At 45.5% G+C, this 26,169-nt stretch overlaps 1 protein-coding gene across 6 annotated transcripts in view; it reads left to right on the top strand.

The window, feature by feature from the left end:
• Nucleotides 1–26,169, top strand: part of DENND2B (DENN domain containing 2B) — a 180,175-nt gene that overhangs the window by 47,026 nt on the left and 106,980 nt on the right. For 4 of the 6 annotated variants that reach the window (XM_017891404.1, XM_017891405.1, XM_017891403.1 and 1 more), the window contains one exon: nt 14,399–14,487. The gene's annotated coding sequence lies outside the window, so the exon portion shown is untranslated. Of the gene's footprint in view, nt 1–14,398; nt 14,488–14,729; nt 15,233–26,169 lie in introns of those variants that run through there. The other 2 variants (XM_017891402.1, XM_017891409.1) reach the window with 2 other exon arrangements.

Genomic DNA, 26,169 nt, shown 5'->3' with positions numbered 1-26,169 from the left:
GACCTAAAAACAGAAATACCATTCCACCCAGCAATCCCATTACTGGGTATATACCCAAAGGAATATAAATCATTTGATTATAAGATGCCAGGTGCAGTGGCTCATGCCTGTAATTCCAGCACTTCGGGAGGCTGAGGCAGGCAGATCACTTGAGGTCAGGAGTTCAAGACCAGCCTGGCCAACATGGCGAAACCCTGTCTCTACTAAAAATATATTTAAAAAAATAGCTGTGTGCGGAGCTGCGCGCCTGTAGTCCTAGTTACTTGGGAGGCTGAGGCAGGAGAATTGCTTGAATCCGAGAGGTGGTGGCTGCAGCGAGCCAAGATTGTGCCACTGCACTCCAGCCTGGGTGACAAAGCAAGACCCTGTCTCCAAAAAAAAAAAAAAAAAATTGTTTGATTATAAAGATACATGCACATGTATGTTCATTCCAACACTGTTCACAATAGCAAAGACATGGAATCAACCTAAATGCCCATCACAGTAGACTGGTTAAAGAAAATGTGGTACATATACACCATAGAATACTATGCAGCCATAAAAAAAGAATGAAATCATGTCCTTTGCAGAAACATGGATGGAGCTGGAGGCCACTATCCTTAGCAAACTAATGCAGGAGCAGAAAACCAAATACCGCTTGTTCTCACTTATAAGTGGGAGCTAAACATTGAGTACATGTGGACACATAGAGGGGAAGAACAGGCACCAAGGCCTACTTGAGGGTAAAGGGTGGGAGGAGGGAGAGGATCAGGAAAAATACTAATGAGTACTAGGCTTAACACCTGGATGATGAAATAATCTGTACAACAAGCCTCCATGACACAAGTTTACCTGTATAAGAAACCTGCATATGCACCCCTGAAACTTAAAGTTAATTTTTTTTTTTTTTTTTTTTTTTTTGACGACGGAGTCTTGCTCTGCCGCCCAGGCTGGAGTGCAGTGGCCGGATCCTCAGCTCACTGCAAGCCTCCGCCTCCCGGGTTTTACGGCCATTCTCCATGCTCAAGCCTCCCGAGTAGCTGGGACTACAGGCCCGCCCGCCTCGTCGCCCGGCCTATTTTTTTTTTTTTTTTTTGTATTTTTTAGTAGAGACGGGGCTTCACCGTATTAGCCAGAATGGTCTCGCGTCTCCTGACCTCGTGATCCGCCCGGTCTCCGGCCTCCCAAAGTGGCTGGGATTACCAGCTTCAGCCACTGCCCCCGCCAAAAGTATAAACTTTTTTAAAAAAGAGGCGGGCATGGTGGCTTCAACAAACCTGTAATCCTAGCACTTTGGGAGGCCCGAGGTTGGGCAGATAGACGAGGTCAGGAGATCAACGACCATCCTGGCTAACACGGTGAAACCCTGCCTTTACTGAAAATACAAAAAATTAGCCGGGCGTGGTGGCACATGCCTATAGTCTCAGCTACTCGGGAGCCTGAAGCAGGAGAACTGCTTGAACCCGGGAGGCAGAGGTTGCAGTGAGCCGAGATCACACCACTGCACTCCAGCCTGGGCGACAGAGCGAGACTCCATCTCAAAAAAAAAAAAAAAAAAGCAGAAGAATGAATTTGAACAGTGGCCTCAAGTCAAAAAAAAAAGAAAAAAAAAAAGGGTTCATGTACCATGATCAAGTGGGATTTATTCCTGGGATGCAAGGATGGTGTATTAGTCCATTCTCATGCTGCTATGAAGAACTGCCCAAGGCTGGGTAATTTATAAAAGAAAGAGATTTAATTGACTCACAGTTCCACATGTCTCGGAGGCCTCAGGAAACTTACTAAAATCATGGTGGAAGGCACCTCTTCACAGGGTGGCAGGAGAGAGAATGAGTGTAAGCAGGGGAAATGCCAGGCACTTATAAAACCATCAGATCTCATGAGCTTCACTCACTATCATGAGAACAGGGTGGGGGAAATGGCCCCCATGATCTAATCACTTCCCACTGGGTCCCTCCCATGACACCTGGGGATTATGGGAACTACAAAATGAGATTTGGGTGGTGACACAGCCAAACCATACCAGATGGCTCAACATATTCAAATCAATAAATGTGATAAAACAGATGGGATGTGCCTAAACTTCTAGGAGTTCCAGAGCTCCTCTCCCTGGTTGATATTGATTCATTTCATAGCACTGTTTGGACCGAGCTGTCCCGAGTTACTAGTCCATCCAGCTGCCAGTGTATCTCTGATTTTTTTTTTTTTACAAGATCGAGAGAGATTTTTCTGAAGTCCAGATAAATTATGTCCCTGACATTCTTTGCCATATGTATGTGCATATGTGTGTATTTAATTTTATGATATATATATTATATACAAATATATATTGTGTAAATATGTATGGATACTGCTTTTTAAGTCCCCAGTCTGTTATTTATGGGTCACTTACTAGCTATTGCAGAGTGTTGTACATGAATTATCTATTTTATTCTCTACAATAATTATATAATAACCTCATTAACTAAAAGTAATGATGTTTCTTGATGCAATTTGTACTTAATCTCCAGGGATCAATGCTTCCTTCTCTGAGTTCTTGTCACTTTTTATATATTCTTTTCTGGAGTTTTGCCTATGATATTGATTAAGAAATATTTTTTGAGCACTTGCTATGTACAAAGAAAGTACTGCATTACAGCCTGTTGGAAATTCAAATATGAATATGCTCAGAAGAGATTACATGTAATTAAAAATGTAAGGGAATGAACAATAGCTTGGTGGGGAAAGGAGGAAAAACAAAAGGACAGTCCTGAGTGTGAATGGAATGCCGAAACTAGCCCACCTGCAGAGTTTAGAAGCCATGGGGATGGTACAGTCCACGTTAGATTCTCATCACAGAGGTAGGTAGAAAATATCCAGTTGACTGACAGTTTTAAATCCTATCTCAGTACCTTGTTGGAGTGGCTCTGTGAGTTTGAGGTCAAGGAGGCAGGTTGCAGGAAAGAGTCTACTTTTGAAATCTTTTCTTTAAAAAAATGTTGTTAAACATTCAGTTCTAAGATAAATAAATCCTGGGAATCTAATGTACAGCATAGTGACTATAGTTCATACTGTATTGTTTACTTGAAATTTGCCAAGAGAGTAAGTCTTAAGTATCCTCACCTCTCCCCATCACATACACAAAATGGTAACTGTGTATGGTAATGAATGTGTAAACTTGATTGTGATAATCATTTCGCAGTGTATTAGTATATCTAATTATCATGCTGTACATCTTTAGTATATATAACTTTTGTTAATCATAACTCATAAAGTTGGAAAAAATTGAGAAATTATTTAAAATATGTAGAATATCTATTTTTATATGTATAGTTTAAGTGACCCACCACCTAGCTTAAGAAAGAAAACGCTACCATTAACTTTAAAATCTCCTGTGTCCTTACCAATAATTGATTTAAGAAAATAAATGTATGTTGAATGGTAGAAAATAGTTCACAAGTTTGAGACCAGCCTGGGCAACATGGCAAAATCCCATCTCTACAAAACACAAACAAATTAGCAGGGTGTGGTGGTGCACACTTGTAGTCCCAGCTACTCAGGAGGCTGCAATGGGAGGATTGCTTCAGCCTGGGAGGCAGAGGTTGCAGTGATCCAAGATCTTGCCACTGTACTCCAGCCTGGGCAATAGAGCCAGACCTTGTCTCAAAAACAAAACAAAACAAAACAAAAAAATCTACAATAGCAACAGTATAGAATATGTAGAATTTACTAAAAAGGAAAAAAATTGCTAACATGATTATTGCTTGGTATAAATTTCTTTTTCACTTGCATATGTCTTTACAGTGTAGTTATAACTTTATTATGCATAATTAGCATTGTCTCCCATGTTGATAAAGTCTTTGTAATTGCCATTTAAAGTTAGTTTTGTTTTGTTTTGTTTTTTTTTGAGACAGGATCTCCCTCTGTCTCCTGGGCTAGAGTGCAGTGGCATGATCACTGCTCATTGCAGCCTCTATGTCCTAGGCTTATGTGATCCTCCCACTTCAACCTCCTGTGTAGCTGGGACTACAGGCTTGTACTAATTTTTTTAAATTTTTTTATTTTTAGTAGAGATGAGGCCTCTATGTTGCCCAGGCTGGTCTTGAACTCCTGGTCTCAAGAGATCTTCCCACCTTGGCCTCCCAAAGTGCTGAGATTACTGGTGTGAGCCACTGTGCCCAGCTAGTTAATTTTTAAATAAAAAACATGTGTTGTAAATTCAAAAGGTACAAAAAGATATACAGTGAAAAGCAAGTTTTCCTTCCACCTTTTTTTCTCCTTAGAACCCATTGCTGCTACCAGTTTGTGGTTTGTAGTAGTCTCTTTTAAATTTTTAAAATTTAATTTAGTTAATTTTTTTTTTTGAGGCTGAGTCTCTGTTGCCCAGGCTGGAATGCAGTGACACGATCTCAGCTCATTGCAATGTCTGCCTTCTGGTTTCAGGCAATTCTCGTGCCTCGGCCTCCCAAGTAGCTGGAATTAAGGCATGCCCCATCATGCCTGGCTAATTTTTGTATTTTTAGTAGAGATGGGGTTTCACCATGTTGGCCAGGCTGGTCTCGAACTCCTGACCTCAAGTGATCCACCCACCTGGCCTCCCAAAGTGCTGGGATTACAGACGTTGAGCCACTGCACCCAGCCATGGTCATCTCTTACAATGGCTGCACAATAGTCCATCTATGCAGTTTTTCAGACTAAGGACCATAATCCATTTTTGGGTCAGGAAGTCAGTTTAGTGGGGCTATATATACTTTGTTTTCTTAATTTCCTAATAACATAGATTAGGATTGAAAATAGCAGAGAGCATCACATATAGTAAAGATAGTGTTGTTCCGAGAAACCTTTTTGGTTCAGTTTTTTACACACACGCAGATACACACACCCTCTCACATATACATGTACTAGATTACAATGTAAAATATTCTTTATTGGGTTGTTGCAGTTTAAAAAAATACTAATCTAGGAATGACTGATGTGGAGGTTGTTTCTAATTTTTAAAATTATTATAAATAATGCTGGAAACAGACATTTATTCTGCATACTTAGGAATTTTCTCTTAGGATACTCTCCCTGAGTGAGGCTACTGAGTCAAAGTCTATGAGCATTTTAATTGATGAGTTACTTTCCAAAAGCCATATCCTATTTACTAGTTAATAAATGTCATCTGTGCTTTGTTTAGCATAGGTTATTTTAATTTTAACACAGACTGTTTTCTATGGGTAATATATGTGATATATATCTTTTTAACAGAAAGGGATGATTTATTAATTTTACCCTCAAGTAATATAAAGTGAACATTTCCCTATTTTACGAAATACTCTTCAACAGCAGTGATTCTCATTCTGGAGGCAACTTTTCTTGGGGGTAGGGTAAATACTTCCCAAACTTGAGTCAGTCTTACCTACCTTTATGATTTTCTCCTATAACCACGTACTATATGTACTTTTATTTACTTACCTTTAAATTTGGCTTTTTAAAAACTTTTTACTTTTAAATAATTTTAGACTTAGAGAAAAGCTGCAATGGCAGTACAAATTCTCCTAATCTTGTGTAACTACAGTACAGTGATCAAAACTAAAATTGATATTGATATAGACTTAGTTGGGATTTCACCAGTTTTTCCTATGAAACTCCTTTTTCTATTCCAGGATCGAATCCAGGATCCCATGTTGCATTTAGTTGCTGCGTCTCCTTAGTCTCCTCTAATCTGTGACAGTTCCTCAGTCTGTCCTTGTTTTTCATGACCCAGGCCCTTTTGCGGAGTACTGATCAGGTATTTTGTAGAATATCCCTTAGGTTGGGTTTACTTGATGTTTTCTCATAATTAGATTAAGGTCATGGATTTGGGAAGAGCACCACAGAGGTGAAATGCCCTTCTCAGCGCATGGTATTGGGGCACATGGTGTCAATATGTCTTATTGCATGTAGTGTTAACGTTGATCACTTGATTAAGGTGATATCTGCCAATTTCTCCACTATGAGGTTAACTATTTCTGCCTTTGTAATTAATAAATATTCTGGGAGAGATACTTTGAGGTTACACAAATATCCCATTTTTCCTTAAACTCTTTTTTTTTTTTTTGAGACAGGGTCTCACTCTGTCACCCAGGCTCTGGAGTGCAGTGGCTTGATCATGGCTCATTGCAGCCTTGACCTCCTGCTGGGCTCAAGTGATCTTCCCACCTCAGCCTCGAAAGTAGCCAGGCCCACAGGTGTGTGCCACCACGCCTGGCTAAGTTTTTTATTTTTTGTAGAGGTAGGGGTTTTGCCACGTTGCCCAGGCTGGTCTCAAACTCCTGAGCTCAAGCAATCTTCCCGTCTTGGCCTCTCAGATTGTTGGGATTACAGACTTGAGCCACCAAGCCTGGCCTCTCCTTAAACTTCTACCTGCTATAAAACAATACTAAAAGCAAACAGAAAACATAACTTCTTTAGTGTTGATCTAATAATGAGATTGGTAATAATGAGGTTAGTAGCTGGCTATCTTTGTTCTTCTATACATTAAGATAATATAAAAGTTTTAAAAATTTTAAAAATGTTTGTCCGTATACCACTTATAATCATCTTGTATACACACCCCACCTTGGAAACTCTGGACTACTGTGAAGTGTTCAGCATCAAATGGTCTAGGTTCTGTGGTGACATTGTTAATACCCTTTTTAGTTGGATCAATTGGTTGGTTTTATTAGTTCATTCATTTAAAAATTTATTAATTGTACTTGGTACACAGCCCTAAGCTAGAATTCAGAGTTAAGACATAGTTCTGTCTCTCAACAATATTATGGCTAGCAGGAGAAATAAGCTGAATGAGCCTTGGTGCAGTCACACAAGGCAGTGGGGCGTAGTTGGCGCTGGAGTGGCAGCCTGTTCTGAGGAGTACTGGGGGTAGGGCTAGAGAATCAATCTAGCCAGGGAGAATGAGGGGAGCTAGGATTGAGGAGGTCGACACAGTCTGGGCTCACACTTCCCATGGCCTTGCCCAGATCTTACTCTGAGGAGTACTTCTTTCCCAGGCTCAAGGTATTTTCCTGTGTAGATCATAGAAAAGCAGCTTGAGTCCATATTCCTCTTAATCCCCTATCTCTTCCCTTTCCCTCCACTTTGCACCTTGCCTCCCCAGTCCTGAAGCTTTTAATCATGATACGTTAAGGTCATTGTTGAACTCAGAGTTATGAGCCAGCTAAGCTTGGAAAGCCTATTACTATTATTCGAGACAGAGTCTTGCTCTGTTGCCCACTGGTGTGAGTACAGTGGTGTGATCTCGGCTCACTGCAACCTCCGCCTTCTGGGTTCAAGTGATTCTCCCACCTTAGCCTCCTGAGTAGCTGGGATTACAGGTGCCTGCCACCATGCCTGGCTAGTTTGTGTATTTTTAGTAGAGACGAGTTTTGCCGTGTTGCCCAGGCTAGTTTCAAACTCCTGACCTCAAGTGATCCGCCCGCCTTGGCCTCCCAAAGTGCTGGGATTATAGGCGTGAGCCACCACACCCGACCAGAAAGCCTATTCTAGAAGGGTAAAATGGTGCTTTCGTAGGGGTCTAGGGTATTGCTTCCTTGGTCCACTCTTTCCTGGCCCCAAGCCTGTGTTTATGTGGCCCAGTGTTAAAATGCTCTGGCTTAATGAGGAACAGCAGTCAGGGGCCTGTGGATTTGAGAGATTTCAGATAATTGGCTCATATATGAACGTTATCACAGAGACTCCAAGAAACTGGAGCAAGCCATGAGTACCTGTGTCGTGAGTACCTGGACGTCAAGCTTTATACGGAGGATTGTGAGCTGAGCAGAGGTGAACTAGGGCTGGATGGTTGGCAGACTAAAGGAGAGGGGGCACAACCCAGCGTGAAGGTGTGTGGTAACTGCTTCACCGCAGGGCTGTGGGGTCTAGGCGAATTATAGGCTGAATTCCACACTTCTGGGGTTCAGAGTCTTAAGGTTGTCAGGGGTTGGGTGATGGTGGTAGGAGAGGCAGGGAGAATTAGGTCAGGAGTAAGGACCTGGGAAAACTTCCTATCATAAAACACTAGGACTTGAGCACAGAATGGGTATTTCTCTACCTTCCTAGGAAGTCTGTGCAAGCAAAATTTGTGTGGCAGTGGCCAACACTGTGGAGGTCCTGCCAGATGTGACTTCCAGGTGGAGGGGGCCTAGGATTGCCATCTGGAGGGAGATTTGTTTTGTTGATCTGAAGGCCCTCATAGCACCCAGGTAGAGACTGCTTGATTTGCAGTAGACAGATTGTCTTCCAAGAGAACTTAGGTATTGTCAGCTGTTCAATATCTGCTTTGTAAAGGCAACTTTGTCTCAGACTTAGGGGTAGGGGTGAGTCTGAGCAAGGACCTCAGCAGGAGCCTCAGTTCTCTTCCAAGTACTTCCCAGGCCATATCCTAATTTCCCCATCCTGTAATTTAGTACCTTTCTTCTCTGTCCAGCCCTCCTTAGGCAGGAAGCCTGAATCTCCCATTTTTTGCTTCCAAAAAAGGCTACTTTTCACTGGTGATGGTCCTCTGTCTGACCTCAAAGCCCCAAGCCCGGGGTTCTGCTGAGAGTTGGATAGAGACTGTAGCCCCTGAAAGCAAGAAGTGTTTCTGCTGCTTTGGACTTACTCAGAAAGCAGTAGGTCTGGGTGACTGCAATAGAACGATGCAGTAGGACAGTCAAGCCGAAGGATGCTTGAACAGCTAGTCCAGCCCTCTCATGTGGAGGAAAAAGCAAAGGCCCTAAGGGAGACAGGGACTTGCCCAGGATTTTACCATTCCAGAAAGCTGGAAGCCAGGACTGGGCTCCAGCCTGCTAGTTGTCTACTACTGAATTTTAAAAGCTTCCCTCCTTAGCACATTGCCATTCACAGGCAGAAGAGGAAAATTGTAAAACTCTTAAGGGCTCTTCCATAAATGGCAGCTAGAACCCAGTGTAGGAGGATTGGTGGAGGGGAGCATGTTTGATCCCCCCCCCCTTTTTTTTTTTGAGACACAGTTTTGCTCTGTCACCCAGGCTGGAGTGCAGTGATGTGATCATATCTCACTGCAACCTTAACCTCCCAGGCTCAAGCGATCCTCCCACTTCAGCCTCCTGAGTAACTGAGACCACAGGCATGTGCCACTATGCCCAGCCAATTTTAAAAAATTATTTGTAGAGATGGGGTTTCCTTATGTTGCCCAGGCTGGTCTTGAACTCCTGGGCTCAAGCAGTTCTCCTGCCCCAGCCTCCCAAAGTGCTGGGATTACAGGTGTGAGCCACTGTACTTGACCTGATCACCCATTAATTTGGTAGAACTGGATGTTTTCAGTGGGAATACCACTGGACCCCAGTCTGGTGGGCATTAGGAACTAGGCTTCCTAGAGGCATTTGAAATTAGACATCTCTTAGGCATTTTAAGATCCAACCAATAATATTGAAACAACAGCCCATTTTACTTGAATTCCTTTGATCCCAAAGTAAGGAGTGACTTTAAAAGACTTACTCTGTTCCTATGTTTTCAAGTTCAGAATTTCAGTTGTCTTTAAAGAGACAAGAAAGTACTATAAACCCCTCTAGTGACCTAATCTGGAATCCAATCATCATTTACATATATGTATTTTCTTGTGCAATGTAGGGCCATCCATTCAAATTTCCTCACCTTAGAGAGGAAATAGCTGTTTCTGTTGTTTGTTTGGAGAATCTTTTCAATGATTCATTTATCTCACACACACTCATTGCACACATTGAATGAAATACTAAAGTGGGGCCGGGCGCGGTGGCTCACGCCTGTAATCCCAGCACTTTGGGAGGCCGAGGCGGATCACGAGGTCAGGAGATCGAGACCATCCTGGCTAACAAGGTGAAACCCCATCTCTACTAAAAATACAAAAAATTAGTATTAGCCGGGCGTGGTTGCGGGCGCCTGTAGTCCCAGCTACTCGGGTGGCTGAGGCAGGAGAATGGCATGAAAACAGGAGGTAGAGTTTGCAGTGAGCCGAGATCGTGCCAGTACACTCCAGCCTGGGCGACAGAGCGAGACTCCATCTCAAAAAAAAAAAAAAAAAAAGACTAAAATGGATATACCTCGAGGAGCTCAGGTCTGTGGGGGAGACAGGTGTGCAAGTAACAGTGATAAAGTGAAATCAACGCTATAATAAAGGCATCTTTAAACTGCTGTTGATTTGCAGAAGAGACAAACAGATTCTGTCAGGAGATTGAAAAATATTTTACAGAGGAGGTGATAACTGAGTTGGACCTTGAAGGCAGTAAGATTTTGCTAGTGGGGAAAGGAGAGGTGTTCAGAAAAAGGTAACAGCATGAGCCATAGAGGGAGGGAGAGGAAAATGCAGGCAGTGTTCAAAGAACCAGGCAGTGTACTGTGGTTGTCCCTGTAATGGGGTGGTTGGTAGCAGGAGAGGTGTGGGCAAGAGATCAAACCAGAGGATTTCAGATTTGGGTGGGAGCATAGGCCAGAAGAGGGAACGCTGGACGTATTCACACTCACACTGCTGTTGGTGTTGTTTAGACCTTCATTTTTCCTCCAGACCATAGTGTTCGAAATTCTTTTTAGTAACAGAACCCCTTTTTTCTGAACTTTTACACCCATCTCCAAATTATAAAATGTAAGACTTTTTTTTTTTTTAAGTAAAATGTATTTTTTTTACAAGCATAGTGGCCTGCACCATGAGGGGGAGAGGAGGCGTTTTGTCCTTGGAGCTGCTGGCCTGAGAGAACCTTGTCATCGTGGGAGCTGGGCCATTCCTACACAGTGCTCTGGCAATGACCCGGTGGTGGTGGAGGCCTGTGAGTGAGCACTAGTAATGGAAGCAGCTATAAAACCCTGGAGGGCAGCCGCAGGAGAGTGACCAGGAAAGTTCTGGGAAACAAACCACAAGGAGACTTTACAGGAATTTTTGATTGTGCCCACAGGCAAGGCACATGAGGAAAAGAAATGTAATTATAGTTTGTGAGTCTATGAAAAGAGGCAATAAGTGACATGAAATAGCTGCTCTAAGTTTCTTCTTCCTGTTGGACAGGAAGAAATGGGGTTTTATGCATTTTATTCAGCAGATATTTATTGAGTGCCAGCTGTGAGCTGGGCCCGCACTTAAGTGCAGGGAATATTGGTGGTTAGCAAAATAGTCAAGGTTCGTATCCTAAGGAACTCATGAGGGAAGACTGAGATTAAGCAGATAACTGTACGAATGCATAATTACACAGCATGGTGAGTGCTCTGAAGGATAAGTGTGGGAACCTCATTTAGACTGGAGGATTGTGAAAGTCAAGAGACAGGAGAGTCAAGGTGAGGCAAGGTGAGTAAGAACTATCCAGGCAAAGACTGCTTGGGAGGGGAGTGTCCCGGCAACGGGAAACAACCTGGAAAAAATACGACACTTCGGGGGAACTAAAAGCAGTTGTATGTGGCTGATGCGCAGTCAGGCAAGGGCAGGAAATGTGCTGAAAGAAGGCAGGAGGAGAATCACGCTGGGCCTTGTAGGTCCTGGTAAGAAGTTAGATTTTATCCTAAGTGTAGTGGGAAGTCAGTGAAGTGTGTTAAGCAGGAAATGACCTGATCTGGTGTAAAAAAAGGTGATTCAGACAGCTCTAATGGCTTTGTGAGGGGAGAGTGGAAGCTGGGGCAATTAGGAGGTTTTTGCAATAATTCAGGTGAGAGATGGGTAGCATCAGAGGTGAAGAAAAGTGGACCGATAAAAGATGTATTTTGGAAGTAGAATTGTTTGCAGTTGGGAAATGCATTGGATGTGGGGAAAAAGAAAAAGGGAGAGTCGAGGATGTCTCCAAGGTTTCTGGCACATGTATGCTTGCAGGCCTCTCAGCAGACAGCAGAGAGCTTATATAAGGTTGTCAGATCCTTATCCTTCAGAAAGGTCAGGTAGGATTGGTCTAAATCCAGTCTTGCAGAGGCAGTGGCGGGATTCAACTGTCCCTGGCTCTGCCCAGTTCCAGGAGTATGTACACAGTAGCATCACCCAAGCAGTCATTCCAGTTCTCTCACTAACCGGGCCCTTCCTTTGTCCCTTTCCCCAGGACAAGGCCCTAAGGAGCCTCCATAACTCCAGCATGCCACTAGGGGGAGCATGGCCCGCATTCTGGGTCTGGTTTGGAGGGCTTTTTAAGTTTGGATTCCTTCAGGAACTGACTTGTATCAGCTCTAGTACTCAGTCCTGACCCCTTGTCCCTCATACTGCTTAAAAGAATGCCTAGCATATGGTAGGTGCTCAATAAGTGTTAATTGGTGTTACTACTGTATTATTAATATTATCTTATTGTAGAAAGGGGTGGAATCACCTCTTCTTTCTCAGGATGGAGACTGGGCAAGTGGAATGTGCATTTTGAGCATTAGGAGGAGAGCAGAGGGATGCCTTTTGGACGAGGAAGAGGCGGAATTTTAGTGATTTGATGATACTGCGTTTGCCCTTCTATCTTGTCTTTCTTTGTAGACTTGGGATTCTTCAGCTGGGGCTTGCGTGAGGTTGGGGATTTTAGTGGGTAATTAAGTTCACTCCCTTTGAAGCTCTGATTGCTTCACTAAAGCAGTAGTGCCCCCCATTTAGGATTTGTGCCATTCTGTCATTTCCTGTTGGATTTTATAGCACTTCTCCTACCTTAACTTCTGGTATATATTTACCTTTTAAACTCAAGTCAATTAGAATCTTGTTTTGAGAATGTTGCGATATGCTGGAAATTAATTAAAAAAACCAACAACACGAGATTCTGCATAGGATGCATCACAGATTCTATCAGGCTGGGTGTGGTGGTACACACCTATATTCCCAGCTACTCAGGAGGCCGAGGTGGGAGGATTGCTTGAGCTCAGGAGTTCAAGACCAGCCTGGGCAACATAGTAAGACCTCATGCCAATAAATAAATAAATAACATCAGGACCTTTAGCACTATTTTTGGGAGCAACATTGGAAAATATCCTTCTTAAGCCTCAGTGTCCTCATCCTGGGGAGGGTATTAACTGTCCCAGTGTTTTTTGTTGGTTTTTGGTGAGGAGTTGCTGAGAGGAGCGAACTTCTTAGTTCAGTGCCTGACTCGAGAGTGCTTTCACAGACAGCATCTCTTCCGATGCTCAGCCCCAGCCCTGTCAGTAGACTCTGCAGGTGGAAAGGGGGAAGTCACATGACTTGCCCAGTGGCACGTGGCCCGTTACTGGTGGAGTCAAGCACTGCCAAGGTCTTCTGACCCCTGGTGCTGTTGCAACCACTGTGCTTAATGTACTCAAGAGACTTGAAAGGCTTGGGGATTGTTTCTAGGTTTTATTTCCTGGTTCCGTGACCTGGGGCAAGTAATTTTACTTGTAGAATTGTTTTAAAAAATCTGTTAAATTAGTATAATAATGCCAGCCCTAACTTTCAGACTTGTCATGTCAAACAGATGAGCCAAGATTTTGAGAGTTTAGAAAAGTGTAAGGTCATACATAGCTGTAGGGTAGGGCTGGTGCATCAGGACATTTTATATCTCAGAGATGCTGTCTTAAGGTCTTTAGGCTGAAAGGATGGTAGTCAGCGTATCTCACCACAACTTAACAAGGATGCTCCACCTTCCCTTGGGATCCCAGTGTTATCTCATAACTGGTTATCAAAAAGTTGACAGTTTTTGAAATCAGGTGGCAATATACTTTAGTGGAAAGTGTGCTGGACTAGGGGAACTTGGCTGATTTCTTCTCTTAGTTCTTTGACTGCCTAACTGTATAAGGGCAGATCAAATGTTTAATCTCTCTGAGTCTCAGTTTTTCCATCTATCAAATGGCCATAAGGCCAGTATGCTGGCTTACGCCTGTAATCTTGGCACTTTGGGAGGCTGAGGCAGGAGGATTGCATGAAGCCAGGAGTTCACAACCAGCCTGGGCAACATAGTGAGACCCTGTCTCTATAAAAATAAAAATTAAAAAAGTAGCCAGGCATGGTGGTGCATGCCTGTAGTCCCAGCTACTTCAGAGGCTGAGGCAGGAGGGTCACATGAGCCCAGGAGTTTGATGATGTAGTGAGCTATGATTGCACCACTGCACTCCAGCTTGGGCAACGGAGCAAGATCCTGTCTCTAAAATAAATTTAAAAAAAATAATAAATAAACTTGAAAAAATGGTCATAAAAATATCTGTGCAGTGTATTTCAAAAGGTTATGAGGATCAAACAAAATGATACATGTAAAAAGAATGTTACAAAGCAGAAATGTATGCTGGGGAGAGGGGAGAGGAAGGGACAGGATGGGGATGGGGATGGGACTAAACTTAGGGGGTCTGCCCTGTCCCAGGGACTGTGCTTATTTTCTGACAGGAGCATTATTATTACTGACTGTGACAGCAGCTCCCATGAAGCCTGCGCCTTAGCTGCAGACCCTGAGCAGGGCAGAGAGACAAGGCTGTATTTGTATCAGGTTTGTCGTCTGGGTTGTGACTCTCGACTTGCCCAGGATTCTTCCTGGTCCTGACCGAGTGTCTTTGCTCTCCATTTCAGGAAGATGAGAGACTGCTTAGGCGCCACCACTAGTACCATGAGTCCCTGCACTGGTTAAAGCCATCTCCACAACCTGGACAGGCAGCAAGGTAAGCAGAGAGACCAGTCCAGGCGAGCTCCTGGGATATGAGTGCATTTCCGCCCCAGTTGTGCCCGGAAAAATCCCAAGTGCACAAACAAGTCAAGGCAGCGCATCAGGGTCCCTCCTACCCGAGCTCCAGGACCCAGAGGAAGGGCTGGCTTCCCCTCCAAGCGTTTCAGCTAGCTCTCTCCCCCCTTGGCAGGGATTCTTCCAAGTTATAAAAAATGAGACACTGGAGGGGAAGAAAACAAGTCCACTCACTGTCTTCTCCTTTCTCCCCTCTGAGCTGTTCAAGCAAGTTCCCAGGAGCAGTTCAGAGCCTCTGTTGGACTGGAAGGGAGGTAGGAGGAGTGGAATGCGTGCAAAAACCGAGCTGATCAAAAGACAGTGCTGTTTCATGGAAGCCTCCCAGAACTGAGAGAGAGAGAGAGAGAGAGAGAGAGAGAGAGAGAGAGAGGAGAGAGAGGAGAGAGAGAGAGAAAGAGAGGGCCCTTGTGCACGCGCTAGGCCAAGAGCGCGCTGCTGTGCGCGCACCCGCCTAGCGAGGACAGGGTCTCCATGACAACTGGCCTGGCCGGCTAGCAGTGCTCGGCTCACTTGGCTGCGAGGAGCGCCACGAAAGGTCAGAGGAAGGAGCTGTGGGAAGCTCGCAGCAGGTATCGGAGCTTAAGCCAGTGGATTTGGGGGCCGTGGGCTCCCTAGCCGGCTGTGGTGTGAGAATGGAGTGGGCAGGAAAGCAGCGAGACTTTCAGGTAAGGGCAGCTCCGGGCTGGGATCGTTTGGCCTCCTTTCCTGGCCCTTCTCTCTGGCTGTTTTCTGGGAGGCAGGCGAGTGTCTGTAGTCCCTGCTCCGGGTTTGGGGCTCAGGAATGATGTCATGCTCCAACAGTTGGATTCTATTAGCTTAAGGAGGAGGGAAACAGCCAATTTTCTTGACTTTGCAAATCTAGCTGATCTCACTCTTGCTGAATCTGAGGTGTTTAGACTTCACTCTAAAAAGCATCATTTTACTTTTATTTAGCACAAAGGGACAGGATATTTTTACAGGAAGAATCTTTTATATGGAAGAAACTGAGTTAACATCACTCCCGTGGTGTTTGTAGTTCTTACGGGGAAAGGCCAGTGCCTTTTGAGCCACTTGTTTGTCCTAGTGAACACTGTCTGTTTTGTCTCTTGGTGCTGCTATGTCTGACCTGTAATGGGAAAAAAAAAAAAAAAAAGCTAATTAAGCTCAGCGAGGAGCCTGCGGTGAGTTCCAAGTTCCCTCTAGAGCATTTATTAGGACAGAGGCGCTGTCACAGGGATGCTTGAGCTGGGGTTTTGCACTCTCTCTTCCAGGCAGCTTGGTAAAAATCAAGCTGTCCTCCCACATTAAAAGGTCGATCACAGACTTTCCTAGGAGGTGGGGGAGGGGGCTGGCTTGGGGTTGGGGGGCCTGCAAACAGATTTCTCATACAGATGTCCCAGGGTGAGCTCTCAGCGGCAGCTGCTAAGAGCTGGGGGACATGAGGCACTGTAGTTGTGCTGGGTGGATTCCTTTGGTTACATTTTGACCAAATCTTAGGGCACGCAGTGTCCACGCTGTGCACTCCTACACTGATTGTCCTAAGTTTTGGTAAAACTTGTTCTGACCTAGAGGAGTGGTACGTGGTGAGCTCAATGTGGCCTAGGAAAGGAGACCTTCCCAGAAAGGCAGTTTTCTAGGTGGTAGGGTAGTGGGGTTGTCAGTAATATAGTTAGGAGGATAAACGCAGCAAACACTCCCTGCAAGGGAGACCCATCAGGGAATGTGCTTCCACTTGAGCCATGTTATGTCTTAAATTCACTTCTTGGCCTCAGGGAACTTTGCAAATGCCTTTGGTTTCTCTGTGGGATGAGGGAACAGCTGCTGTCCTGGCTCTTCAGTTTTTCTTCTTGAACTTTCTGAACAGAATGTCTTTTGTATTCTGGCAAACAATGAAGGGGCATTCTGATTAACTTCGGGTCAGCTTGCCAATGCAAGCACTGGCCATATCCCCAGTTCTGGCTCCCTAAATGTGTACACGTATGCATCATGGTTGTGGCCTAAGGGTCCACGAGGGTGAACTCCATGGCCCTGGACCTCAGATGGGCCACTTCTGAAGTTATTCCTCCTTTTGCTACACTCCAGGGATCCTCTGCTTAGTTGAAACCTACATTTTGCTGGAGGGATGTGACATAATACTGAGCCAGTGGGCCCTTCAGTTGGCAGTATAAATCCAGAACCTCAGCCTTCTTTTCTACTCGTGTGTGTAGTTGGAGCTCTTCAATTTTACCATCCCCACATGTGTGAAGAGAGCTAGCAGAGACCCAGTTTCAGGAGTTGGTGCTCTTTCTTTTGGTACAGCAGAAAGATGAATGGATTTGGGTTGCTAGACTTGAGTCGATGGCTAGATTCTGTTCCCACAGGGTGGCCACGGGCAAGTATCTTAACTAATAGGAGCTTCAGATTCTTACCTGTGAGATGGAGGTAATGATAAGAACAACTTCACAGGACTGTTGGAAGAAGCCAGTGGGATAACTTCCGTGAAAGTAGTTAGAAACAAGTCACATCCTATCTAATGTAACATGTTGTGAATTGAAGCTTGAGGAATGACCCAACTCTCTCTGGAAAGTCACTTTGCCTCTCGGTTCTGGTTCTCTCATTTTATAAAGTGCCTTCTTCCTTTCTGCGTTTATAAGTAAACATGAGAAAAATCTGAAAAGACTTCTTCAGGATGTTTAAGGAAACAAATGTTGCTTTCCTTGGGTTGGGTCATTTCATAAGAGTGACGTTCACCGTAGACCTGGAGCCTCATAGACGATCCTGCGGAGAGGAAGCTTTCCTTGGTCACCTGACTCATGTGTTTATATATAGTACAGAGGAGAGGTATTCCAAAAGACCTGTCGCTTTTCCTGTGTCCCATAGCCGCCTGTATTTGTGGCACCATACACTTTAGCAGCTGGAAGAGGGGCTATGAATGCCAGGCCTGGTTCCCTTATACTGCTGGGTCCTGCTGGGGAGACTCAGCAGTGGGCAAAGAGGTCTTTCTCTTCCATTCTGGGTTTAGAAGGCAGGGTTCTAACTGGGAGAAAGTGTTATTGCTCTGAAAGACTTCTTGGGAGCTGGGCAGGTCTTTCAGGAACTCGTAAGGCTACAGCTTTTGGGGAAAGAAAAGAAACAAGGAAGTGGGAATTCCAAGGGGAGAGATCCTTGATATGCCGTGGGACTGTGCCAAGGAATGGAAGAGCAGGGGAAGGGAGACTCCAGGCAAGGAGAGTCCCAGGTCTGTCCTCAGTGAGTCGATAGGTCGTATGGCATACTAGAGTGCCTCACCCACAGCCCCAGCTTTACTGTAAGGTAGAGAAAACCTGCCAGCCATGTCCCAGAGTGGTGTCTGGGAAGAAGCCCTTGAGCAGATGCATAGTAGGCAGATTAAAAAAAACCAAAAAACAAAAACGAAACAAAGCAAGCAGCTCCCCTTCTAGGTGAGTCATGTCACAACAGCCTCTAAGGCCCGAAGGAGAAGCTGCCCACAGCTTAGATTGGGGCTACAGCTGTTCCCCACTCCCAGCAGTCCGGCTTCCCAAGCTGAGTCACAAATTGGATCTATGTTCCTTAAGGATTAAAAATTAACATTCCTGTTCTCACTCCCTCTTTCCTCCTTCTTCTACTCCCCTTCCTGTACCTTCTCCCCTTGGGCTCCCTCTCTCTAAAATTAGATATCAGTCACCCAGGGAAGACGAAACTTTGAAATACACTGGAGAACAGGCCAAGGGCACCCTTGGTTCTGCTGGTTCAGCCTCTTTCCCTGGAATGAAGGGCGGGGGTACAGATTCAGGAGGGCAATCCAAGTATCATGGCCCCACTGGTAGCCTAGACCCAAAAGAGGCTGGGCCCCACTCCCCGCCGCATCTGATTCTAGGAACTGCTTTACAGGAGGTCCACCTAGCACCTCAGGGAGGTGGGAGGGTCTGAGGCCTGGACCTGCTGAAGCACCTCCCTGTGGGGCAGGTGAGACTGAAGGATTGAAGAATATGTCTTCCTTCCTGTCACTCCTCTTAGCTGTTAACTGTCATTGCCCTGGAAGTGTCCCCATTTCCACTGTTGGGCCTAAGAGAGTGGTCTAAGGCAGCCAAGCCCAGGGAACACATAGTTGAGGCTGGGGGAGGCCTGGCAGCAGCCCTTCCGAGCTCTGGCTTGGCCTTCCTTCTGTGCCTCTGCTTGGGTTGGGAGGCGGGTGTGTTTAGGGCAGGCTGTGAGGAGGGGAAGGGAAAATCTGCAGGCAGATAATTGAGTTCTTTGAGTTGGAGGGACCGTGGAAAGTGGAGAAGGGGCCATGAGGGCATGAAACGAAAAAAAAAAAAAGACCATCTGGCGTAGTCTGCAGAGATTTGTCTTTAAAGCCTGTGGGAAAACTTGCATTAGTGTGAGCCTTCTCCTGGCAGGCGGGAGCTGGGGAGGCTGGGCATTCGTTTCATCCTGGAGGGGAGGTGCTGTGTGTATCTGTCTCAGTAGGTGGGTCGGGGGAACTACTGGGTGCATCTGTCTTAGGGGAACATGCCACATAATATTGTGCTGATAGAAAAAACCTGAGGTCTCTGTTTCTAGCCATAGGCCCCAGAAAGGTCTTGTGTGTGTGTGTGTGTGTGTGTGTGTGTGTGTGTGTGTGTGTGTATGTCTTCTGAAGGGAGAAGAGGGTGTTAAATGAGTCTAGACTACCTTATTGAAGAATTTCTCTAAAGACCACTTCTGTTATTTTTTTTGGCTCTGATGTAATGAATGTACTGTTGTTGGGGAGGCTGTTGAAACTATCAGTATACTCTTCTCATCTAAACCTGCCTGAATGTTAGATTTCACTGTCCTTATAAAAGAGTGAATTATATGCTGTTAGCGTATGAAGCCTTCTTAACCAAAGCAGAACCTATTCCTACAGGCTTGTCGCGAAACCACCACAGTTTCTCAGAGCTCCAGACTATTCCTCTGTGTGACCTGTCATCACCAAAGGGGTTGTGTGTGAGCTGGAGATGGACTGTAGGAAATCGCATAGTGGATGGAGGATTATTTGGAACTGGGAAAAAATGAGATAAACTGAGGGTTACAGGAGACAAGATCTGAGGCAGGAGGAAGACTACTGGAAGGAAGCAGGAGTGAGGCAAGGGGCCCTGGGCGGAGGCAGTTCTCAGGAGCAGCAGATGGTGATCGAGAGAAGGGCTGACCTCGGAGGCCTACACAATTTAGCAGAAGGCCAGACTGCCTTCGGGGCACTCAGGGGGACAGTGTTGTGCAGGCCCTCAGAAGCACTGGAGGGGGTAGGGGTGGCTAGCATTGGGGTTAACACCTCTGTGTTTTGCTCTTGGCTCAGAGGCATCTCTGGCGCCCGTCTATGCAGTGTTGGTCTGTTCACCCATTTAGTCAGTGAATACAGAGTGTCTGGGCCAAGATCTGGGAAGGAAAGCAGGAGTATCAAGTATGGACCTTACTCCTGTCTATGTCATATTATAATAGATGTAGTGTTGTAGTTATTTCTTCCCCTCTCTCCGGAACTCTCAGTGTGATTAAGAGAGAAGCAGCACAGACCTGCTGCAGTTCTGAGTTTTGATGGTCAGGTTAATGACCATCTCATGCTCTTAGGCTGGGAAAAAGGAGCAGGATCCAAGAGACTGATTTCAAGCACTATTCAAATGAAGGAAGAGAGCCAACTGAAGGACTGGAAATAGGAGGGTGAGGGTTCTAGGCCTGTGTTGAAGCTTCTCTGACAGTGTCAAAGGATGGGGTATGTGGGAGGGAGTCATAGGAAAGGGGAAATGGGAAAGTTGGAAAGAAACGATCAAGTCAGCTATTTTTAAAACTCTAGTTTTGTTTGAGGAACTGATTTTTGGTGTGCTTGTGACTTGGAACACAGGCTACCTTATGGAGTTCTGACAACTGAGTTTTATAGATTGTTTTCAAATGAACTAGCCTGTGGTGTGTTTGTTCAACTCTCAGTGACTCTTAGGTACTGAGTGAGTGCATGGTGCTGCCTTAGAGCAATTCTGATGGAATCATTTGCATTTAATGTGAGTATCTGACATACAGTGCAGTGCAGTGCAGTGATTAAAAGCTATAGCTCGGGGGTCTTAGAGGCCTAGCTTTAGAACCTGACCTTGCTGTGTGACCTTGGGCAGGTTATTTAATCTCTGTGTGCATCAGCCTTCTTTGAGGCATCTGTACAATGGATGTAATAGTACTTGATAGAGTTGTGGTAAGGATTAAATGAAATGATACATGTAAATAGGCCAGTGCCTGGCGCATAGTAAATGTTCAGTGCTTTCCAGTATATTATTATCAACTTAGAGCAGCATTTTGAAGACAGTGGGCTGGTGTCTGTCAATCAGGTTGATGTTACTATGCTGGGAACAAACCAGATTCTTCTTTTAGACATAGCTGCTGGTTGGGCACAGTGGCTCACATCTGTAATCCCGACACTTTGGGAGGCCGGGGTGGGTGGATCACTTGAGGTTGGTGTTCGAGACCAGCCTGGCCAATATGGTAAAACGCTGTCTCTACTGAAAATACAAAAACTAGCTGGGAAAAGTAAAACTGTAAGGTTTCAATGAGTTAATTTACGTAAGGCACTCGACTTAGTTCTAGACACAGATATGCTCTCTATAAATGTTAGCTGCTGCTGTTGTTAGTAATCCTTCCTTCCTGTGAATTTCTCTGCCTATGTATAGGCGTAGAAAGCCCCAGCCAGGTAGTCAGCAGGTCTGAATTTTGGTTCCAGCTCTGTCTCTAACTTGCTGGGTGATCTTGGGAAGTAACTTGACTTCTCTAGGGTTCAGTCTCCTCTTCTAGAAAGTAGAAGGCATGGATTCAGTGTTCTTATTGACATCCTGACTTGACACTTTTTTTTTTTGAGACAAAGTCTTGCTCAGTTGCCCAGGCTGGAGTGCAGTGGCATGATCTTGGCTCACTGCAGCCTCCGCCTCCCGGGTTCAAGCAAGTCTCCTGCTTCAGCCTCCTGAGTAGCTGGGACTACAGGCACATGCCACCACACCCAGCTAATTTTTGTATTTTTAGTAGAGATGGGGTTTCACCATGTTGGCCAGGCTGGTGGCCAACTCCTGACCTCAAGTGGTCTGCCTGCCTCGGCCTCCCAAAATGCTGGGAGTACAGATGTAAGCCACCGTGCCTGGCCCTGACTTGACTTTTCAAATGTGTATATCTTGTGTTTTCAACTAGATTCCTTGAAGTTGTATGAAATCAAGTATAATATTTTGTACTTTTTATTTCCCCAAATGGCCAACATATATAGTTGGTGCTTAAAAAATATTTGGGTAACTTCAACCTCTGGGGAGCATTTTGGTGTATCAGTACTCCCAGCTACTGAGTAGGGTGTGTATCAGTACTCCCAGCTACTGAGTAGGCTGAGGTAGGAGAACAGCTTGAACCTGGGAGGCGGAGGTTGGAGTGAGCTGAGATCGCACCACTGCACTCCAGCTTGGGTGACAGAGCAAGACTTCATCTCAAAAAAAAAAAAAAAAGAAGTAGCTGCTATTTTGGATCTGGTTCATCTTTCTGTCAAGACCCCAGGTAGTCTGGTCTGGGGTCTTTGCAGTCCTGGGTATGTAATAATATGAGATTTCCTAATAATACAAGATTTCCTCCCCACTACACAAAGCTGCTTGTGTTCAGTTCCTGCCACTTGACAGACAGCTCCCCATGTCTTACGGCTGCTGCATCAGGCAGAAGGATCAAAGAAAGGGCACAGGGGGCCATGGGCAAGGTAAGGAGAGAAAGACAGTTGCTTTGGAAAGTCACCAGCAGCCAAGGAGGACTGCCCTTTCAGACCTGGCCCTACACGTTAGGAAGGTACTTGAGAGTGTCCTTTAAGAGGAAGGAGTAGGGGCCAATGATATTTTGAGGACACGGCAGCCGCTCACACTGGAGAAGCCAGAAATCCTGAGTCTGAGGTAGTCCTTGTCAACCCAGCTTCACAGGTTCAGCTCTTTCCTCCTGCTGTGGGATGCTCACCCCTCACAGGCAGGGGAGACCAGTCCATCCGGAACTGCTTCTCGCCTGCCCCTTTCCTGCTGGCCAGCCTAGGTGGGGCCTGAGGTCTTTCTCAGTGTGGCGTTGGAGGCCCTTCACAAGCTGCTCTCAGTGCTCTAGACCCTGGCCTCTGTTCCAGCCCTCCTTACCCCTGCTTCCACAAATACTGCCCTTGTACACTTCCAGACGCAGCTTAGAGCGTAGAATAGGCTTTGAAGCCAGCTCTGAGGGTTCATAGTCTGGTTTTTTCCTCTATCTGTGGACCTCTGGTGAGTTCATCTCTGTAAGCCTCAGTGTTTTCATCTGTAAATTGAGAGTGATAATATTACTCACCTCAAAGGGTTACTGTAAGGTTTCAATGAGTTAATTTACGTAAGGCACTCGACTTAGTTCTAGACACAGATATGCTCTCTATAAATGTTAGCTGCTGCTGTTGTTAGTAATCCTTCCTTCCTGTGAATTTCTCTGCCTATGTATAGGAGTAGAAAGCCCCAGCCAGGTAGTCAGCAGGTCTGAATTTTGGTTCCAGCTCTGTCTCTAACTTGCTGGGTGATCTTGGGAAGTAACTTGACTTCTCTAGGGTTCAGTCTCCTCTTCTAGAAAGTAGAAGGCATGGATTCAGTGTTCTCATTGACATCCTGACTTGACACTTTTTTTTTTTTGAGACAAAGTCTTGCTCAGTTGCCCAGGCTGGAGTGCAGTGGCATGATCTTGGCTCACTGCAGCCTCCACCTCCCGGGTTCAAGCAATTCTCCTGCCTCAGCCTCCTGAGTAGCTGGGACTACAGGCACATGCCACCACACCCAGCTAATTTTGTATTTTTAGTAGAGATGGGGTTTCACCATGTTGGCCAGGCTGGTGGCCAACTCCTGACCTCAAGTGGTCTGCCCGCCTCGGCCTCCCAAAATGCTGGGAGTACAGATGTAAGCCACCGTGCCTGGCCCTGACTTGACTTTTCAAATGTGTATATCTTGTGTTTTCAACTAGATTCCTTGAAGTTGTATGAGATCAAGTATAATATTTTGTACTTTTTATTTCCCCAAATGGCCAACATATATAGTTGGTGCTTAAAAAATATTTGGGTGACTTTTCTTTAACCCCATCAACCTCTAGGGAGCATTTTGACTTGGTTCTCACCACTCAGAGGCTGGAATCTTGTTTTCAGATGCATAGAGCAGTACAAGGAGGCCTCAGCCTTTAGAAAGTAAGAAGGTAGGTTTCTCTTGGTGCTCTGGGAAAATTTTGGTCAACAGATGTTTGGGGAACTTATTTGTTCTGCTCTGTAGCCTTAGACCAGCTCTTTGAATAAATATTGCCATTACTGTTTCCTTTTCTCAGTGGGGAAAAATGCCAGTGTTTTCTGAGCAATCCCCTCTCCTTTAGAATTTAGGGTGAGCCAGTTGGTGCCCAGAGACAAGTCTGTGTCTTAGGGGAAGAGCCATCCAATAGGAAAGTAATGTTTAGAGCCTGGGCTCTGGGGTCAGATTGGGTTCAAATTCTGCCTCTGCCGTCTAATAGCTCTGTAACTTTAGACAAGTTACTTGTCCCTGCCATAGTTCCTCTTCTGTCTCGCTGTCGCCCAGGCTGGAATACAGTGGCACGATCTCGGCTCACTACAATTTCCACCTCCTGGGTTCAAGTGATTCTCCTGCCTCAGCCTTCCGAGTAGCTGGGACTACAGGTGTGTACCATCACACCCGGCTAATTTTTGTATTTTTAGCATAGATGGGGTTTCGCCATGTTAGCCAAGCTTGTCTTAAACTCCTGACCTCAGATGATCCGTGTGCATAGGCCTCCCAAAGTGCTGGGATTACAGGTGTGAGCCACCGTGCCCGGCCCCCCCTTACCCCCCTCCCCGCCCCAAGAGAGGGTCTTACTCTGTCACACAGGCTACAGTGCAGTGGTGCGATATTGGCTCACTGCAACTTCTGCCTCCCTGGCTCAGGCAATCCTCCTACCTCAGCCTCTGAAGTAACAAATGTGTACCACACCTGGCTGATTTTTATAATTTTATTTTTTAGAGAGATGGGGTTTCTTCATGTTGCCCAGGCTGGTCTCGAACTGAGCTCAAGTGATCCGCCCACCTCGGCTTTCCAAAGTGTTGGAATTACAGGCATGAGCTACTGCACCCAGCCTCAGCAGTGTTGCAGTCTGTCTGTCTGTCTTTTCTCTTCTTTTTTTTCTTCTCTTTTTTTTTTTTTTCAAAGTCTTGCCCTGTCACCCAGGCTGGAGTGCAATGGCGTGATCTCAGCTCACTGCAACCTCCACCTCCCAAGTTCAAGTGATTCTCCTGTTTCAGCCTCCCAAATAGCCGAGATTACAGGTGCATGCTGCCATGCCTGGCTAATTTTTTGTATTTTAGTAGAGACGGGGTTTCACCATGTTGCTCAGGCTTGTCTCGAACTCCTGAGCTCAGGCATTCCATCTGCCTCGGCCTCCCAAAGTGCTGGGATTACAGATGTGAGTCACTGCGCCAGGCAGCTGAGTTTCTGTCTTTGTGGCTTGTCTGTTGGGTTTGTTCTGCTGAGAAATGTGAGGCGATATCCCCTTCCTCTGTGTCTTGGGCAGACGGTATCAGCAGAGCAGTGATAAGCATCCCCCAATCAGCATATAGATCGGAGCTCCTGTACCTTGCTTTTGTAAAGAAATTATAAACCAGAGGGGGAATCTGGCCGAATCAAAAGAGCCTCTAGGCTGAGCGGGCCCTCTCTGAGGAGTAATATGTGTTGTATGAACAACAGGGATAGGGACATGGCAGACCCAGTGTCAAAGAGCAGGATGAGAAGTGGGAAGGCTGACGGGAGGGCGAGGGAGACAGACGGCTCTAGATAGTGAAGAGTGGCGAATGTCTCTGGGCATTTGTGGCATTGATACCTTTGGCATCAAGGTAAGTTCCTGGTACTTCATCTTCCCAAGAAATAGCCTGATCCCAGCCCCAGGTGAGACTTGCCCCAGCAGTCTCACTCCTCTTTCAGAGGAGTGGTGGATTGGGATGAGGAGGTTCTAATTTGTTTCTAAAGAGATTGAGTAGCTCCTTATCTGCAAGTATAATTATAAAGAGATTTTCTTTTGCAACTTCAGGGAACAGGAACTTTTGCTGCCAAATTTAGCAATGTGTTTTAAGTCCCTCAAATCTTCTTTGAGTGCTACCAAAGCTCTGAGCTTTGTTGTTATCTCTTGTTGAAATGCATCCTGGAAAGGTCATATCAACAGTGCCAATTTATGGGCTTGCTGAGCCCAGACAGGCCTAGGGCAGAATGGGGAGTTCCTAAGAGTAGAGGCTTCACAAATTTACTCTTTGAGTGAGGCTGTTTACAATGTAAGGTTATTTTTGCTTTAGAAGACCAAACTCTGTAGATGATGGTCTAACATCCTGTTCTTCAGCTTTTTTACTTCTGCAGGCTCTCACAGGCAGGGGCTCAGATTCGACAGTAGCTCCCTGTAGAACCAGGAGAAGCGCAGCCTCAATGGTGCATAGAGCTCCCAAAACTGTGCCCCATACTCCTTAGTGGAGGTAAGTTTCCTTGGCAGAGTTACGCTGGAATCTCCCTCCCATTTAGTTTATTAGCAATTTGTGACCTAATATGTGTTCTGATAGAGTAATTAAAAGATGGTAAAGGCCGAACACAGTAGCTCACACTTCTAATCCTAACACTTT

Source organism: Rhinopithecus bieti, unplaced genomic scaffold (genome assembly GCF_001698545.2).
Source record: "Rhinopithecus bieti isolate Rb0 unplaced genomic scaffold, ASM169854v2 scaffold_20891, whole genome shotgun sequence".
In the NCBI taxonomy this organism is placed as follows: Eukaryota; Metazoa; Chordata; class Mammalia; order Primates; family Cercopithecidae; genus Rhinopithecus; species Rhinopithecus bieti.
Note: the sequence above shows the minus strand (reverse complement) of the source record. Positions and strands in the feature narration are given on the sequence as shown.